The sequence below is a fragment of the Aquarana catesbeiana genome, linkage group LG06 (genome assembly GCF_042186555.1).
Source record: "Aquarana catesbeiana isolate 2022-GZ linkage group LG06, ASM4218655v1, whole genome shotgun sequence".
Classification (NCBI taxonomy): Eukaryota; Metazoa; Chordata; class Amphibia; order Anura; family Ranidae; genus Aquarana; species Aquarana catesbeiana.
The window spans coordinates 371753531-371764978 of record NC_133329.1 but is presented as its reverse complement, the minus strand read 5'-3'; positions in this window follow the sequence as shown (position 1 = coordinate 371764978).

Genomic DNA, 11448 nt, shown 5'->3' with positions numbered 1-11448 from the left:
ATTATAGAAGGTCTCACCACTGAGCTGGGACGGCAGCTGCCACGCAGACTGGACCTCCTGGACCACATACTGCACCACACCACCACTCTTCAGGAGGTCTCTGAAGGCCAGAGGGACGGTGAACTGCACAGACATGATGGAACATGCAATAGAATGGAAGGAAAATGTTACATTACTCTACGAAGACATTCTTCACTTCAACAGCGAAGTTCACCTTTACCTCCCTACACCCCAATGTACACTCCCCTTTCCTTCACTCACCCCCCTCCCCAGTGTGTACCTGAAGGAAATACCTTGTCATTCAAGGGTTGGAGTGTGTGACCTGGTCAGGTGACAGCACTGGGCCAATCAGCTCTGTCCTAATAGGATACCAGAGATGAGATTGTGGTGTTTCCCAGCACTGAGAAGAGCGGAGGAACCAACACTGGAGATACACCCCCCCCCCCCGAGGGGGCAGAGGCCAGGTGTGCTGTACAGGGATTGTCTCTGTGTGAACGTCACATGCTGGTGAAGACTCCTTGTGAACGTCACATGCTGGTGGAGTCTCAATGTAGCTTTCATATTCTGTCTCGCTCACTGGGGTAGTCCTGCCTTGTGAGTTGTGTCTGCAGTAAATACAGCGTACATCTGCAATAAAAAAGAAGAATCAGATTTAGCACCTTCACCTACATTATATATATATTTGTATACAACATCAAATTATGGAGAGAAAAGTTCAAAATTCCAGTGCAAGGAACAATAAATAATCCCAACATGACAGGGACACAGGGATGACTAATCTTGGCCTTCATATAAAATTTTGGTTGCCTGGCAGTTATGCTGACCCAGTAAAATGAGTTGAGTAAATAAGGGGACTGATTCTTCACTTCTGGGTGCAGTGGAGTAATCTGCAGTGCTTCTGTTTCTTATTATTAAACACCTGGCCTCTTTTATTATAAGCCCTTGAATTGTTGCGGTGGATTGATATAGAAGAAGCCGGGACCGGGAATCGCTGCATTGCAGATTACTCTACCCCTCATCATTGTTTGTGACAATCCCTATACATGTGTACATATGGGGGGGTGGCCCCTCATCAATGGTCGTGGCAATCCCTATACATGTGTACATATGGGGGGGGTGACCCCCGATCAATGGGAAAGAAGGATCCAATGAAAGGGTTTCAGTTATCTTGTACCTATCAATGGTTTGCAAAGAATTTTAGAACAGAAGGGGATTTTAATGGTGCCAAAACACACAAAAAAATATTTTGTTATAAAAACATCTTTATTGGAGTCCAAAGTTTTAAAAGAAACGGGAGACAATGAATGTTTTCCCACATGTCATAAAAACAATTCCAGTGCACATGTACAATATACACATAAAGTAGCTACTGTAAGCAGCGTGATGCTTGTTGCTCAACATGTTTCACTTTTGAGCTTCTTCAGGAACTTATAAAGCAATATGTAGCTACAAAAAGACAAATACAATTAAAATAAAAAAATACCAACAATAATGCAAAAAAATTGTTATTAACAATTATTAATAAGTATGCATGACTGTAAACAAACATTTCTGTTATCAAAGTAAATGTGTATCAAAAATATATAACAACATAAATAATATGTTCAATGAATATCCATGAGGGTCTGAGCACTATACAGAGGGGCACACAACATGAACATAAAACTCACCATGTATATAGAATGTAATCAAGCTAATGCGCACTACTAAAGGGTCCAAAACTGATGTAAGAAGAGGTGGCAACACCAGCGGTGGCAATTGATGGCAGGAGGAGCACAATGGGGCCGGTGGAAATACTAGAAATGTCAAAATAAAAGGGGATATATATATATATATATATATATATATATATATATATATATATATATGTGTAAAATATATATGCACTGAGGAAAGAAATATATCAAGGATACATAAAGGCCTCAATCAATTAGATATACAGGTTAAGTTTACCTTAAATGTCATTCAAATGCTCCTTCCACAGAATGTAGAGGGTAGCAACAGACCAATCCGGAACTATTTCTTCCAAAGTGATAAAGGAACAATGTCATGAAGCCATGATGAATGCGGACACATTAAATCAATAGCATCCAACAGGCCACCTACAGTGTCCCATCTGATAACAAATAGAGATCATGCACCCATCAGCAAGACCAACATAAACATAAGAAGGGCCTGAACATCACACCTACCAAGCGTATCCTCAAATTTCACCGCATCTGTCAGAACAAAGACATAGGGGCCACCTCCCGCTCCATGGCCGGCTCTGTGGCTGGTGTCACCAGTCCCGTCTGGCCTGGTGGCTGCTATGGCTTTGTTCTGACAGATGTGGTGAGTTTTGAGGCTATGCTTGGTAGGTTTGATCTGTCTGATGTGTATGTTGGTCTTGCTGATGGGTGCATGATCTCCATTTGTTATCAGATAGGACACTGTGGGTGGCCTGGGGGACGCTATTGATTTAATGTGTCCGCATTCATCATGGCTTCATGAAATTGTTCCTTCATCACTGGAAGAAATAGTTCCGGATTGGTCTGTTGCTACCCTCTATATTCTGTGGAAGGTGCATTTGAATGACATTTAAGGTAAACCTAACCTGTATATCTAATTGATTGAGGCCTTTATGTATTCTTGATATATTTCTTTCCTCAGTGCATATATATTTTACAGACACATATATATATATATACCGTATTTATCGGCGTATAACACGCACTTTTTTCCCCTTAAAATCAGGGGAAAGTCGTGGGTGCGTGTTATACGCCGATCCCCGCTATCGCTATGTGAATGTCGGCGATCGCCGCCGACATTCACATAGCGAGTAGTTTTAAATATGGCGCCGCGGAGTTCGGAGGGACTCGACGGTGCTGAACGAGCGCCGCCGAAATCACAGAGCCGAGATACACATAGTCGAGTGTATTCGGCTCTTTCCGGCGCCACTCACAGTCACGTCCAGTCCCGCCATTGGACCTGTGTTATGTCCATCATAGGGCGGGACTGGGCGGGACTGTGAGCGGCGCCGGAAAGAGCCGAATACACTCGACTATGTGTATCTTGGCGGCGTTCGTTCAGTTCCGCCGGCGCTGAGTCCCTCCGAACTCCGCGGCGCCATATTTAAAACTACTAGCATGTGTATGTCGGCGGCAGGCGGTAGGCATGGACACTGGGGACAAGGCTGCACTGGGGACAAGGCTGCACTGGGGACAAGGCTGCACTGGGGACAAGACTGCACTGACAAGGCTGCACTGGGGACAAGGCTGCACTGGGGACAAGACTGCACTGACAAGGCTGCACTGGGGACAAGGCTGCGCTGGGGACAAGGCTGCACTGACAAGACTGCACTGACAAGGCTGCACTTGGGGAAGGCTGCACTGACAAGACTGCACTGGGGCAAAGCTGCACTGACAAGACTGCACTGGGGCAAAGCTGCACTGACAAGGCTGCACTGGGGTAAAGCTGCACTGACAAGTCTGCACTGACACTGAAAAGGCTGCAATGACACTAACAAGGCTGCAGATGAACACTGATGAGGCTGCATTGATGGGCATTTTAATGTAAGTTTCTTTTCCTTAAACTTCCCTCCTAAAAGTTTTTATCCTTAAAATTCTCTCCTAAACTTGGGGTGCGTGTTATACGCCAATAAATAAGGTATATCCCCTTTTATTTTGAAATTTCTAGTATTTCCACCGGCCCCATTGTGCTCCTCCTGTCATCAATTGCCATAGCTGGTGTTGGCACCTCTTCTTACATCAGCTTTGGACTCTTTAGTAGTGTGCATTAGCTTGATTACATTCTATATACATGGTGAGTTTTATGTTCATGCTGTGTGCCCCTCTGTTTAGTGCTCACACCCTCATGGATATTAATTGAACATATTATTTTTTTGTTAAATCTTTTTGATACACATTTACTTTGATAACAGAAATGTTTATTTATGGTCATGCATACTTACTAATAATTTTTTATGCACATTTTTGGAATTATTGTTGTCTATTTTTTATTTTGATTGTATTTGTCTTTTTGTAGCTACATATTGCTTCATAAGTTCCTGAAGAAGCTGAAAAGTGAAACGAGCAACAGGCATCACAAAACTTTGGACTCCAATAAAGATGTTTTTATAACAAAATATATTTTTGTGTGTTTTGGCACCATTAAAGAAGATCCTGTTCCTTTAAAGCCTGTTATAGAGTACAGTGCTTGTGCTGTGTATGAAATAGCTGGCTGATCCTACCAGTTTCTACCCTCCCCTCTCTGAGCTGACTCCCATGTATCAGGGCTGCAGAGTCCTGACCGAGGCTTCTTACCACGTGATCATCGTGTTAACCAGGAAGTGCCGGTAAACTGCATTCCTCGGTTCGCACTGACAGGAAGAGCCAATCGGCGGCTCTCCCTGTGAGAGGGGGGGGTCTGTGCTGATAATCAGCACGATGATTATCAGCACAGCCCCCATGAGAGGTGCCCATCAGATGTGCCAATCAGTGCCCAACAGCTGCCAGCAGTGCCCCCTCAAAGTCTCTCAGTACCCACCACAGTGCCAATCAGAGCCCACCACAGTGCCCATCACAGTGCCAATCAGTGCCCAGCAGTAACACCTGTCATTACATCATCATCAGTGCTGCCCATCAGTACCATCTATTAGTGTTCATCAGTGCCATCTGTCACAGCCCCTCAGCGCCGCCTGTCAGTGCCCATCAGTGCCACCTTTTAGTGCCCATCAGTGCCGCCTATCATTGCCCATCAGTGCTGCATATCAGTGCCCATCAGTGCTGCATATCAGTGCTGCATATCGGTGCCCATCAGTGCTGCATGTCAGTGCCTCCTCATTAGTGCCACCTTATCAGTGCCAACTCATCAGTGCCTATTAGTGCCGCCTCATCAGTGCCTCCTCATCAGTGCCTGTCAGTGAAGGAGAAAACAAAATTTTATGACAAACTAAGAAAAACATATTTTTTTAAAAATTTGGGTCTTTTTTAGTTTGTTTAGCACAAAATAAAAACCCCAGAGGTGATCAAATACCACCAAAAGAAAGCTCTATTTGTGGGAGGAAAATGATAAAAATGTAGTTTGGGTACAGTGTTGTATGACCGTACAATTGTCATTCAAAGTGCTACAGCGCTGAAAGCTGAAAATTGTCCCGGGCAGGAAGGGGGGGGGGGGTGCCTGGTATTGAAGTGGTTAATCTTCAACTGCCGTAATGCTGCACATGTGATCCGTTATGACACCAGCCATTGGATGGTTTGACAGTTTGTTGAGAGCACAACCAATGTGACAGTTAGCATTCTCGGCATGCCAGAAATAGAAATATCTTTTGAAACTGTTAAATCGATGGGTTTACTTCCGCTTTAATACAGGTAGAAACCATTTATTTTTAAATAACACGCAGGCACTAGGATGCAGCTATTTTTCTGACAGAGGAGATGATATAAAGATCAGATTGTGGCTTAACAACCACTTCAATATCCCCTTCTGTTCTAAAATTCTTTGAAAACAAATAATTTTGTGATGAAGGTGCCTTTGATTCAGTGTTGCCAACCGTCAGTATTTTTTCTGGCAGCCAGTAAAAAACAGGCAATTTTCTCCTACCAGTAAATGCCAGTAAAAGTAAAAGGTTGCCAGTAAAAAATATGGCTGTGACGCTCGGCTTGGTCCGGAGTTGGCTGAGACCATCCCAGTGCCTGCTACAGTGTGATCAGGCGGCTCTGGCGGAGGTGGTGCCTGAGCACGACGTGTGATGTCATGGTGCAATGGAGCCAAGCAGAGCGGCCAGAGCCTCGTGTGTGGGTCTACTGTATTGGAGCAAGGCAAGCTGGGACCGGGACCATCAGTGCTGTTTAGACTGGAGTGGACTGGAGGGAGCATTTGGCTTGGAGAGAGACTGTCACTGTGACTCAGGAGGGGACGTGTTGTGTCAGTGGGGTCTCATCATCATCTGTGCTGCTGCACACTGCTGTCAGTGTCACTGTGAGCGTCAGTTTTATGTGAGTGTGCGCCCATTCTAATTTCCTGCCCTCCTGAGTCCTGTCTCTGAGCTACTTACCTACTATATGGAAAATAAAATAAGAAATATGTTTTTTACCTTATCTAAATCACATTGCTAATTGCATATTGTATTTGTAGCCTAAATACTCTCATTTTTAAAACTGTAATTTTGTAACTTTTGGAAATGCCAGTAAAAACTTGGCTGTGCCAGTAAATTTTGGGTGTTGTGTCAGCAAATTTCAATCTGGTAGGTTGGCAACACTGCTTTGATCCATGAGGTGACTTATCCAGAGTACTTTTTGTATCTATCACTATCCATAAGACTTACCAATCTCGGTGTCTGTATCCCAGTGATGTCCATTGGCTTTACAGCCGGTACCAAAACATCCAACAACGGCTCTGAAACATCCGCGCACAAACGCTTGGGTCCTCTTCTTTTTGCAGAGCTTTTTTGGGGTATCTGCGGGCTGGCCTCCGATACCTCCTACCATAGCTGCCCTTCCTTTGCTGGGTTTCTCTTTGGTGTTTTTCAGAGAAAGAAGCTGATTACATTTAAATCGGTTCATTATTAACCACTTGCCGACCGCCGCACGACTATATACGTCGACAGAGCGGCACGGGCAGGCAAAAGGACGTATATGTACGTCCTTGCCTGCCCGCGGGTGGGGGGTCCGATCGGACCCCCCCCCGGTGCCAGCGGCGGTCGGCAAATCTCCCCCGGCGATCGGAGGTGAGGGGGAGGCCATCCATTCGTGGCCCCCCCCTCGCGATCGCTCTCAGCCAATGGGATCATTTCCCTGCCTCTGTATTGTACACAGAGGCAGAGGAAATGATGTCATCTCTCCTCGGCTCGGTATTTTCCGTTCCGGGCCGAGGAGAGAAGACTGCAATGTAAGTGCACCAACACACTACACACAGTAGAACATGCCAGGCACACTAAACACCCCGATCCCCCCCCCGATCGCCCCCCGATCCCCCCCCAATCACCCCCCCCCCCCTGTCACAAACTGACACCAGCAGGTTTTTTTTTTTTTTTTTTTTTTTTTTCTGATTACTGTATTGGTGTCAGTTTGTGACATTTACAGTGTTAGGACAGTTAGTATTACCCCCCTGTAGGTCTAGGGTACCCCCCTAACCCCCCCTAATAAAGTTTTAACCCCTTGATCACCCCCCGTCACCAGTGTCGCTAAGCGATCATTTTTCTGATCGCTGTATTAGTGTCACTGGTGACGCTAGTTAGTGAGGTAAATATTTAGGTTCGCCGTCAGCGTTTTATAGCGACAGGGACCCCCATATACTACCTAATAAATGTTTTAACCCCTTGATTGCCCCCTAGTTAACCCTTTCACCACTGATCACTGTATAACTGTTACGGGTGACGCTGGTTAGTTTGTTTATTTTTTATAGTGTCAGGGCACCCGCCGAATAAAGATTTAGCCCCCTGATCGCCCGGCGGTGATATGCGTCGCCCCAGGCAGCGTCAGATTAGCGCCAGTAACGCTAACACCCACGCACGCAGCATACGCCTCCCTTAGTGGTATAGTATCTGTACGGATCAATATCTGATCTGATCAGATCTATACTAGCGTCCCCAGCAGTTTAGGGTTCCCAAAAACACAGTGTTAGCAGGATCAGCCCAGATACCTGCTAGCACCTGCGTTTTGCCCCTCCGCCCGGCTCGGCCCAGCCCACCCAAGTGCAGTATCGATCGATCACTGTCACTTACAAAACACTAAACGCATAACTGCAGCGTTCGCAGAGTCAGGCCTGATCCCTGTGATCGCTAACAGTTTTTTTGGTAGCGTTTTGGTGAAATGGCAAGCACCAGCCCCAGGCAGCGTCAGGTTAGTGCCAGTAGCGATAACACCCACGCACGCACCGTACACCTCCCTTAGTGGTATAGTATCTGAACGCATCAATATCTGATCCGATCAGATCTATACTAGCGTCCCCAACAGTTTAGGATTCCCAAAAACGCAGTGTTAGCGGGATCAGCCCAGATACCTGCTAGCACCTGCGTTTTGCCCCTCCGCCCGGCCCAGCCCAGCCCACCCAAGTGCAGTATCGATCGATCACTGTCACTTACAAAACACTAAACGCATAACTGCAGCGTTCGCAGAGTCAGGCCTGATCCCTGCGATCGCTAACAGTTTTTTGGTAGCGTTTTGGTGAACTGGCAAGCACCAGCCCCAGGCAGCGTCAGGTTAGTGCCAGTAGCGCTAACACCCACGCACGCACCGTACACCTCCCTTAGTGGTATAGTATCTGAACTGATCAATATCTGATCTGATCCGATCAGATCTATACTGGCATCCCCAGCAGTTTAGGGTTCCCAAAAACGCAGTGTTAGTGGGATCAGCCCAGATACCTGCTAGCACCTGCGTTTTGCCCCTCCGCCCGGCCCAGCCCAGCCCACCCAAGTGCAGTATCGATCGATCACTGTCACTTACAAAACACTAAACGCATAACTGCAGCGTTCGCAGAGTCAGGCCTGATCCCTGCGATCGTTAACAGTTTTTTTGGTAGCGTTTTGGTGAACTGGCAAGCGCCAGCGGCCTAGTACACCCCGGTCATAGTCAAACCAGCACTGCAGTAACACTTGGTGACGTGGCGAGTCCCATAAGTGCAGTTCAAGCTGGTGAGGTGGCAAGCACAAGTAGTGTCCCGCTGCCACAAAGAAGACAAACACAGGCCCGTCGTGCCCATAATGCCCTTCTTGCTGCATTCGCCAATCCTAATTGGGAACCCACCGCTTCTGCAGCGCCCGTACTTCCCCCATTCACATCCCCAACCAAATGCAGTCGGCTGCATGAGAGGCATTTTCTTTATGTCCTCCCCCTAGTACCCCTACCCAACGAACCCTCCCAAAAAAGATGTCGTGTCTGCAGTAAGCACGGATATAGGCGTGACACCCGCTATTATTGTCCCTCCTGTCCTGACAATCCTGGTCTTTGCATTGGTGAATGTTTTGAATGCTACCATTCACTAGCTGAGTATTAGCGTAGGGTACAGCATTGCACAGACTAGGACACACTTTCACAGGGTCTCCCAAGATGCCATCGCATTTTGAGAGACCCGAACCTGGAACCGGTTACAGTTATAAAAGTTACAGTTACAAAAAAAGTGTAAAAAAAAAAAAAAAAAACACAAACAAAAATATAAAATAAAAAGTAATAGTTGTCGTTTTATTGTTCTCTCTCTATTCTCTCTCTCTCTATTCTCTCTATTGTTCTGCTCTTTTTTACTGTATTCTATTCTGCAATGTTTTATTGTTATTATGTTTTATCATGTTTGCTTTTCAGGTATGCAATTTTTTATACTTTACCATTTACTGTGCTTTATTGTTAGCCATATTTTTGTCTTCAGGTACAGCATTCACGACTTTGAGTGGTTATACCAAAATGATGCTTGCAGGTTTAGGTATCATCTTGGTATCATTCTTTTCAGCCAGCGGTCGGCTTTCATGTAAAAGCAATCCTAGCGGCTAATTAGCCTCTAGACTGCTTTTACAAGCAGTGGGAGAGAATGCCCCCCCCCCCCCCATCGTCTTCCGTGTTTTTCTCTGGCTCTCCTGTCTCAACAGGGAACCTGAGAATGCAGCCGGTGATTCAGCCAGCTGACCATAGAGCTGATCAGAGACCAGAGTGGCTCCAAACATCTCTATGGCCTAAGAAACCGGAAGCTACGAGCATTTTATGACTTAGATTTCGCCGGATGTAAATAGCGCCATTGGGAAATTGGGGAAGCATTTTATCACACCGATCTTGGTGTGGTCAGATGCTTTGAGGGCAGAGGAGAAATCTAGGGTCTAATAGACCCCAATTTTTTCAAAAAAGAGTACCTGTCACTACCTATTGCTATCATAGGGGATATTTACATTCCCTGAGATAACAGTAAAAATGATTAAAAAAAAAAAAAATGAAAGGAACAGTTTTAAAATAAGATAAAAAAGCAAAAAAATAATAAAGAAAAAAAAAAAAAAAAAAAAAAAAAGCACCCCTGTCCCCCCTGCTCTCGCGCTAAGGCGAACGCAAGCGTCGGTCTGGCGTCAAATGTAAACAGCAATTGCACCATGCATGTGAGGTATCACCGCGACGGTTAGATCGAGGGCAGTAATTTTAGCAGTAGACCTCCTCTGTAAATCTAAAGTGGTAACCTGTAAAGGCTTTTAAAGGCTTTTAAAAATGTATTTATTTTGTTGCCACTGCACGTTTGTGCGCAATTGTAAAGCATGTCATGTTTGGTATCCATGTACTCGGCCTAAGATCATCTTTTTTATTTCATCAAACATTTGGGCAATATAGTGTGTTTTAGTGCATTAAAATGTAAAAAAGTGTGTTTTTTCCCCAAAAAATGCGTTTGAAAAATCGCTGCGCAAATACTGTGTGAAAAAAAAAAATTAAACACCCACCATTTTAATCTGTAGGGCATTTGCTTTAAAAAAATATATAATGTGTGGGGGTTCAAAGTAATTTTCTTGCAAAAAAAAATAATTTTTTCATGTAATCAAAAAGTGTCAGAAAGGGCATTGTCTTCAAGTGGTTAGAAGAGTGGGTGATGTGTGACATAAGCTTCTAAATGTTGTGCATAAAATGCCAGGACAGTTCAAACCCCCCCCAAATGACCCCATTTTGGAAAGTAGACACCCCAAGCTATTTGCTGAGAGGCATGTCGAGTCCATGGAATATTTTATATTGTGACACAAGTTGCGGGAAAGAGACAAATTTTTTTTTTTTTTTTTTTTTTTTGCACAAAGTTGTCACTAAATTATATATTGCTCAAACATGCCATGGGAATATGTGAAATTACACCCCAAAATACATTCTGCTGCTTCTCCTGAGTACGGGGATACCACATGTGTGAGACTTTTTGGGAGCCTAGCCGCGTATGGGACCCCGAAAACCAAGCACCGCCTTCAGGCTTTCTAAGGGCGTAAATTTTTGATTTCACTCTTCACTGCCTATCACAGTCTCGGAGGCCATGGAATGCCCAGGTGGCACAAACCCCCCCCCAAATGACCCCATTTTGGAAAGTAGACACCCAAAGCTATTTGCTGAGCGGTATAGTGAGTATTTTGCAGACCTCACTTTTTGTCACAAAGTTTTGAAAATTAAAAAAAGAAAAAAAAAATTTTTTTTTTTGTCTTTCTTCATTTTCAAAAACAAATGAGAGCTGCAAAATACTCACCATGCCTCTCAGCAAATAGCTTGGGGTGTCTACTTTCCAAAATGGGGTCATTTGGGGGGGGTTTGTGCCACCTGGGCATTCCATGACCTCCGAAACTGTGATAGGCAGTGAAGAGTGAAATCAAAAATGTACACCCTTAGAAATCCTGAAGGCGGTGATTGGTTTTCGGGGTCCCGTACGCGGCTAGGCTCCTAAAAAGTCCCACACATGTGGTATCCCCATACTCAGGAGAAGCAGCAGAATGTATTTTGGGGTGCAATTCCACATATGCCCATGACCTGTGTG